Genomic DNA, 8538 nt, shown 5'->3' with positions numbered 1-8538 from the left:
GCCCCCCCCCCCCCAGCCAGAGGGACCATGAGGCTGTTCCTGCCTGTGCTGAAGCGGGAACCTTGGGTAAGAGGGGGTTGGGGGGCATGCGGGTCCTCGCCTGGCCACAGGGCTGGGGTGGGGGGCTGGGAGCGAGGGGTGCATGGGAGCCAGTGCTGGTGAGGCCCAGAGCAGGGTGGCTCCCCTCCCTCCCTGATGGGGCAGCCCAGCCCAGCTCCATAGAGCCCAGGCAGTTATGCCCTGGGCTCCTGTCACCCTGCTCTGGGCCCCGCTGGCACTGGGCCCAGGGCACTGCCTGGCTGTTGCTGGCTCCCAACCCCCCTGTCTGGCCCTGTGGGCAGCACGGGGGGTGCCTGGGACTGCTGGGTGTGGCATGACCTGGTGGGGAGGTGTCCCAGGGTGCAGGGAGGTGGCGCGGAACTTCCATCCCATGCCTGAGGCTTGGGGCAGCAACAGTCCAGCTGCCCCCCCCTCCCCCCACAGGAGGCTCCAGTGGGTGCTGCCGCCCCAGGGGAAAACGCCCTCCCAGCCCCACAGGGGCCCAACTGCATCTGACTCCCTGGCCCCAGGGTTGGCTGGGTGGCTGCGCCAGAAGCAGATCCAGAAGTTCCTGCAGCTGTGAGGAGCCATGGGGCCCTGGGAAGCTCCTGGCCAGCCCCGGGGGCAGCATGGGTCACTTCCCAAGGCTGCTGGGTGTGGCATGACCTGGCAGGATCCCGGCCTGGGGCGCGGGTAGCTCGGGGAGGCCGCAGGAACTTTCGGAGGAAAAAAACAGCTGCAGCTCCGCTCCAGCTCCTGGCGCAGCCTCCTGCCCATCCTGGGACTGGGGGGGGGGGAGCAAGCTGCTGCCAGGCTGCTGGACCCCTGTGGGGTGGGGGCAGCCGGACCTTCCCCCCAGGGTGGCGGCACCTGCTGGGGACGCCCATGGGGACAGCAGCCAGGCCATTGCCATCCCAAGCCTCAGGTGCAGGATGCAATTTCCACGCCGCATCCTTGGACTTTCTGGGCCACGTGCCACCCCAGCAGCCTTAAGTGGCCCTCCACACTGCCCCCAGGGCCAGTCAGGAGCTTCCCTGGGGCCCCCAGCCTCCTGGAAGCTGCAGGAGCTTGAAAAGCAGCCATGGGTCTGCTCTGGCTCCTGGCACAGCCTCCCTGCCTGTCCCAGGGCCGGGGGGGGCAAGGTACTGTCAGGCCGCCAGGCCCCTGTGGGGTGGGGGGGCTGGGCAATCCCCCTGGGGTGGTGGCAACCCTTGGGCCGCCCGTGGGGATGCAACCAAGCCTTTGCTACCCCAGGCCTCAGACACACAATGCAAGTTCTGCACCACCTCCTTCAGCTTCCCATGTCCCAGGCCACATTCCCACCGACTCATGCCACCCTGAGTGGCTCCAGGAGCCTCCCACACTGCCCCTCAAGCCTGACAGGCCCTTCCCTGGCAGCCCTCAGCCTCCTGGCGGCAGCAGGAGCTGCCGGAGTGCAAACGTGGCCATGAGGCTTGGGGCAGCAAGTGCCTGGCTGGCTCCCCCCTTGCAATCCTTCCTGCAAACCCCACAGCCACACCCTCTTCCAGACACAATTACACATCTCACAAATACCACACACACATCCACAGCTCCCCACATGCACCCACCCCCGCATACCCCCCCATACTGCTGTATACCCACACACTATATAAGAGTAAGACTACATTTTGGTCTATTATGCAATCACTTCCACATATAAAGCACAAACACACAGGTATCTGGACAAAAATATATATTTTAATTGAATTAAAATATAATATGGAAATTTGATTTTTAGTACATAATTTGTTTTTTTTTTGTTTGTTTGTTTGTTTGTTTTTTTCTTGGTTCTAAGATAGCAAAAACCCTCTTCTCCAAAGGATTACTTCCAGGCACAAGGGGAGGGACTTCTGGTGGCAAGGGTCAGGGGTGGGACTTCCAGTCCCAAGATGGTGACCTAGCGGGTGGGGCATCTGTCAAGGGGCGGGGTTACCCATGCGGCCCTCTGCCCAAAATGATGTCCCACCCCTGGACTACACTGTCAAGGTAGAGCTGAGATAAGCAAATACTATGGGTGAAATTCTGGCCCCTGTGAAGTCAGTGACAAAACTTCCACTGACTTCAGTGGGGCCAAGGGTTTACCACAGATGTATTGCAAACAAATTGCCTATCTGCCTACACATATGGCCATATACAGCATCTGTGGTAGCATGCAAAGATTTGACTGCTGCTTACATATACACTTAAACGCACCTAATTTTAAAAACCTAGCATTAAATAAAAAATATGAAGTCTAAAAGTACCATAGAACAACCTTTATACTGTTTCATGTTGCATTGTCTTATTTTTGTAGTGGAACTGCTTAGTTTTAGAGGCATAGCCTGGGGCTGGGGCTGTGCCTGGGGCAGCATTGGTTGCCCCTCTGTACTAATTGTGGTGGTGTGATCAGCTGCAGCCGTAGCTGTTTTTGGGTCCCCTCTCCCCGCAAGGCTGCTGCCGCAGTCATCTCCCCCCAGTTACACTAAAAGCTTAGCTTCTTTCACTTTTCAAATGTTGGCATTTTGTGAAATTGGTTTTGAAGAAGGGGCAGATGGGGTTGTATAAAAATGGATGCATTTTCAAGTGAACACTTTGAAAGTTTGCAGCTTTTTCCTGAAAATTGACCAGATTTACAAGACCACAGTGAAATGCACCGTTTGAGAATTTCATTGCACACATTTTACACCCAGTTATGTGGTAGAACCCTGATTCAGCATAGCATTGAAGTGTGTGATCAGCCTTAAGAATTTAAGTTTGTCCCTGCATGACATAGCGCTTAGGGATGTGCTTTGGTCCCACTGAGAGCATTTGCTTGAAGTTAAATAAGCACATGCCTTGGCCATGGTGAATAGGATGACTGTAAGCAGGTGCTTAAGTACTTTGCTGAATTGGGGCCTTACCTCAGTGATGCAGTGTTTCCACTGCAAATGCTGCAAAGAAGCTTTATTTAAACTAAAACTATTTTTAAATGTTTAATTTCATAGAGTCATGTATTAAAATTAAATTTTTGTATGTTTTTTAACGAACCTGATTTTCAAGCCTATCTTTGTATCCCTTTAAAGAATATTTTAAAAATTCTCCTAGCAGCATTTTAGTTACAGAACTTTGCAAAAGCAAACAAATGTAAGTTTGCCATCAGTTCATTATCCTCTTGTATGTTGGTTGCTAATATCCCATGATCTAGGCCTGCTCTATCATTTTAAAAGATGGGAAATCCCCATTGTCACAACTGTTTAATATACATATCCATATTGTAAAAACATCAGCCTACCTGTTGGCTAAGAAACTGTTACGTTCTATCATATGTGTAACCCTATTTAAAATTGTCCTGACAAATGTTTTGCACAAATTTGTCCCCTCAGTTCATACAACATATTCTTCTGGTCTTGATTAAATTCTGTTTTAATACCACTTAAAAGAAAATGTCAGTTAAGCCTCACAAAGTTATTAGAGGCATTAAGGAAAGTGATCAACAGTGCTGCAGCAGGAGGAATTATCAGGTCCCAGGGCTCCTGACCAGGTTTCTGAAGTGGAAATAGAATTGGTAAACCCAAGTGTAAATGAAAAGTAAAGGATGCTTTTTGGTTGGATTTCCAAAACAACCCTCATAAGGATTTTTGCAGCCAGGCTTTAAGTATATAGTTTGACTTCATATAGCCAAAGTCTCTCACTAGGAAACTGTGTTTTCAGATGAAAGTTCTCCCTTGTTTTTTTGATCATGTAGTCCTGTTCCAGGGAAACCCTTCAATGAAAGGTACTCCTTCCTCCAAAATCTCTGTCTGTAATTCACTTTTCCTTGTCTGATAAAGCAGTTGTCTACTTCTTCTATGTTCTCTTCAGGATACGCAGGTAATTTTAGCCAATCTTTTGCTTGGGGTTAGGGCTATTTTGCCTCTTCCTAACCTTGGTCAAGGATGGTATATCCAACTTGCTGTAGTTTCAGGTTAACGAAACCAGATGTTGAGATAATATGTTTGTTGTCTTAGAGTGAAGCGTTGCATATCAAAGGTGCAAAAACATTTTTCACAGTAGGTTAAAGAAAAGGAGCATATGCCTACACATTTTTGCCTTTTTTATACGTTTATCAAATCTCAACATTTTTGAGGTTTTTTTTTCACTTTGAACATTTTTTTTTTTGGTCCAGAAATATTGACAATTTCTATGAAGAGACTTCTGATGTGTCTTAAAGTGACAGAGGTGTCATAAATGACGCAGTAGTGGTTAGGTAGTTATTTTTAAACCCCAAACCTCAGATGTATTCTAGATCGATTAGAAAAGAAAATTACAAGTGTATTGAATGGAAACTAGCGTAAGATGAGTGAATATAGCATTATTCAAATTATATAATAAAATGTAATAAATTATTCAAAATGTAAGAATCTGAACTATTGGAATTTTAGTTCTTTTCTACTTTGGTTACACATTCAAACATATAATTTTACCTCAATACAAAAGTAGTTATGCATCCAAATATCCATATGTTGAGATGAGAATACACCCCTAAAAGTGGATAGTTACAGTATTCTTAAATACTGGCCTTTACTGGTACAGAGTATAATTCATCATCAGTGAATTTCATTTTTATTATTCCAAAATATATATTTTTTAAAAAGTGTTATTTTTCAACAGATCCATAAACTAGGTCTTGGTGTATGGTAAATTTAAATACCACTGTGTTAGTTACACTGTGATGTGATATTTTAATAATTGTTCATTTCTAATTTGTCTCAGCGATGCTGCACAGGTAGCATGCTGTTATGTTTCAAAGGTGTTTTTAACTTGCCTATAAATGTTTTTCTAATTTGTGTCTTTAAAATCTTATTAAACAGTAGTTTAAAAAAACTTGAACTTGTTTTGCTAAATTCATTTGTATCTTGAAATAAGTGTGAAGAGTTAACACGCTATCTTCTGCAGACTATGCAGGCTTCCCAAGCTAAGGGGGGAATTGCTTTCTTCACTAGAAGACCACACTTCTTACATCTGCTAGTCTTGACTGAAGTGTTGAGTGTCTTATGATGTCCAAAAACATATTTTGAGGAACAGAAAATTCCAAATAAGAATTTAATTCAGACCTGACTATTTAGGTCTGCCCATTTGGAAATACTTGAATTTGGAAAAATGTTAAGTGTAACAGAACAAACAGGACAAAAATATAAGTTGTGATGGGCAATGCAGTTAAGGAAGGTAGTAAACAACCATTAATTCTCTGGATAATGGTGTACACATACGAGGTCTAGTCAGGTGCCTGATAAATCCACTTGTACAGAGTCCTCCGACTATCACACCAAGACCTTTTGCCATGTAAGCCTAGGCAAGAGTGTGGAGGAGTAAAGGCTGCCCAAGATCTACCATCTTCCCAGTGGTTCTCGGCCCATGGGCCACATGCAGCCCAATTGGTACACTGCTGCTGCCCATGTGACACCGTGTTAAAACATTTTTAAGTCGATACACAGGAGGTAAGTTGTGTGGGTGTGGCCCGCATGACACACTGAGAGCTGCAAGTGTGGCCCACTATGGCAAATAGGTTGAGAACCACTGCTTTAAACCATTGAGACAGGATCCAAAGGCCAGACCAAGTCCAGACATTCAGTTCCTCAATGGCTGTAACTTCTACTGGAAAGCAACAGATGAGAACTGCTGCTGACTGCCTACCACCTCAGCAAGGGCATGTTTCTTTCCGGGTGATGTCCCTTAGCCTTTCTCCAATTAAGCAGCACCCACAAGATAATTGGAGTTTAGGGTTTTGAGGTACTCTATACTCACCTTACTGTGGAGGTTGCAACATTGTGATATTTTATTGAAACCACCCTGCCACAAGTAGCCCCACCACAAGTTGCCACCAGGTCCTCCAGTCGGATGCAGTTTAGGGTTGCAAGGACCCAATGCTCTTATACTGTTCCATTATACTAATAACAAAGTTTCTGCTTTTTATAGGATTCTTTTTTGAGTTTCAGTGTACTGAAGATAAGGCTGTCTATCCAGGCTGGCTTTCTGTTGCACTTTCCATTTCTCCTTCACAGTGGGATAGCTTGCTCTTGCACCCTTAAAAGGGCCTCAATAAAGCAAAACCAGTTCTCCTGGATTCCTTTTGCCTTAGGACTTGCCTCTGAGGGGATTCTGCTCACTGGTTCCCTAAGTTTGATAAAGTCTGCTTGTCTGATGTCAGCTGTCTTTATTCTGCTGCTCTCCTCCTTTTCCTTCAGATCTTGAACTCTTACCAATTCTGTAGTCACCATCACCCATGTTGCCTTTCATCTTCAGATTCTCAACTAATTCCTCCGTTTGTGGGCAGCAAGCCAAGAAGAGCTTCCCCCCAGTTGGTCTCTTCCACGTTTATCAAAAAATTATCCCTAACATGCACCAAGAATCTGCTGGACTGATTGTGCACTGCTGTTTCCCTCCCAGCAGACATTCCAATAATTAAAATCCCCCTTGAGAATCAAGCTTTATGATTTGGAATCATTGGTCAGTTGCTTAAAGAAGGCTTCATCCACCGCCTCCTCCTGTTTTGGTGGTCTATACTAGACATCTCTCCTGCTGCTCTCCCCTCTGACCTTTACTCAGAGGCTTTCAACAGGCCTACCTTCCACTTCATACTTAACCTCAGAACACGCATACATCACCTTTTATATATTGAACACCACGTCCTTTTATGCCTTGTTCATTCTTCCTGAACAAGCTATACCCATCCATTACCATACTAGTCATATGACTTATCCCATCATGTCTCCATAATTTCAATTACATCATCATTCTGTGATTGTACGAGTGTGTAAGACACTGTGTAGGTTACTTTGCCAAACCTTAACAATTTGGGCTAAAATTTTCTATATTACCTGTTTAAGGCAGGTTTTTATTTTTTGTTTTGCTGAAATTTTTCTAAACACAAAAAATGATTAATTTTCCAAAATTGGGGGATGGAGAAGACTGCATTAAAAATGAATTACATGGGTAATCATAATTGTATAACTTTTGAGCACTTGACTGCAACCTTATTGGTCTTTTAATGCAAGGGGTTTGGGACTTTGATGCAGCTATAAAAAATTCCTAGTATATAGTAATTAAATGGCCCCTCCATTCAGTGATACCCTGCCCCTCTCCAAAACTGACACTGAATGGGTTGTACTCCTATGGTGTCATCAGTATGCTAAGCTTTCCCTACATAGATTAATTCATGCAATCCCCTGTAGCAACCATCCAAAAACTGTTGCTGGTTTCCCTCCCTTGCTTCCCCCCCACCACCTCCCTGCCCCCAGCATTTGACACTACCAGATCTAAAACTGGTGAACTCCATTGTATTGAGGCTAAAATTGATATTTTTATATTTATCGCTCATTAGGCAAATGGTAGAAAACTGGCAAAGGAAGAGTATCTAAACGACCTAACAGGGGAGCTGCTGCAGGCATTAGGAAGCCACTCCTATCCTGGCATTTCCTGCCCAAATCCTGAGCGCTGAAGACCAAATACCTCCTTCTTCCCTGGAGTAAAGCAATCTAGCTTCCTAGAAGTTGCTACACACATACCTTCATAGAACTTTTGATTACTTTATCCATCTGCCACTTACTAGGGAATCTCACTACTTCTCATCTCATCTTAACTCCTTCCCATCGCCCACTTATGTTTCAACTCCTGTCACTCCTTCCCCATATCCACAGTTATCCTCAATGATTCCAGCTGCTGTGTTGATGGCATATGCTTTCTTGCCCTCATTTCTTCATTTTACCTGCAACCCTTGTTCAACTCTTCTATTCAGCAAAACAGCCATTCACCTGACTTGGTCTTCACCAAGCACCAGTCTGTCTCTAATCTCCCAGTTGTTGAGTTCCATGTTTTCCAAGTATTACTTGGGCAATACTGAAAGAGACCAACCACACCACCTCATGAAATATTACTTAGCCTTGTCATCACTTCCCATCCATCAACTCTGAAGACTTCTTATTAGATGACTACTCTTAGCTTTCTCTTCCTTTTCCACCACTGATGTATCTAATACCTCTGCTACTTAACTTCCCTCACAGACTCTTTCCTCCCCCTCTTTTCATCGCAAGTTTCACCAGCCAACCCCAAGTCCTGGCTTGGTCATCCATCTGCTCTGTACATGCTCTCATACTATGGAGCATCTCTGATGGAAATCCCATAGCCAGACTAGTTTCCACTACTAAACATTTGTTCTCTCCTCTTGCAGTTCTGTGACCTTCCAACGTTAAACAGCAATGCTTCGCCAACTTCACTGAATCTGACACTTGAAAATATCAATGACTTCTTTGCCACCTGTGCTACACTCCCTTCACTTACCTGCACCTCGCTTTTCACTCTTTGCATAGGATCTCAAGTTCTTCTGTGAGAAAATTAACAAAATATAAAGGACCTTCCTACCCCTTCTACAAATCTTTCTCCTTCAGTCACAGACCCAATATTTCAGTTATTCTCAACCTTTTCAGACTCAAGGTACCCCTTGTTAGACTCAAGGGCACATCTCAGAAAATGCCAGTTCTGAGG

Source organism: Gavialis gangeticus, unplaced genomic scaffold, assembly GCF_001723915.1.
Source record: "Gavialis gangeticus isolate Ggan-Ray unplaced genomic scaffold, GavGan_comp1, whole genome shotgun sequence".
In the NCBI taxonomy this organism is placed as follows: domain Eukaryota; kingdom Metazoa; phylum Chordata; order Crocodylia; family Gavialidae; genus Gavialis; species Gavialis gangeticus.
This window is presented reverse-complemented; position numbering follows the sequence as displayed.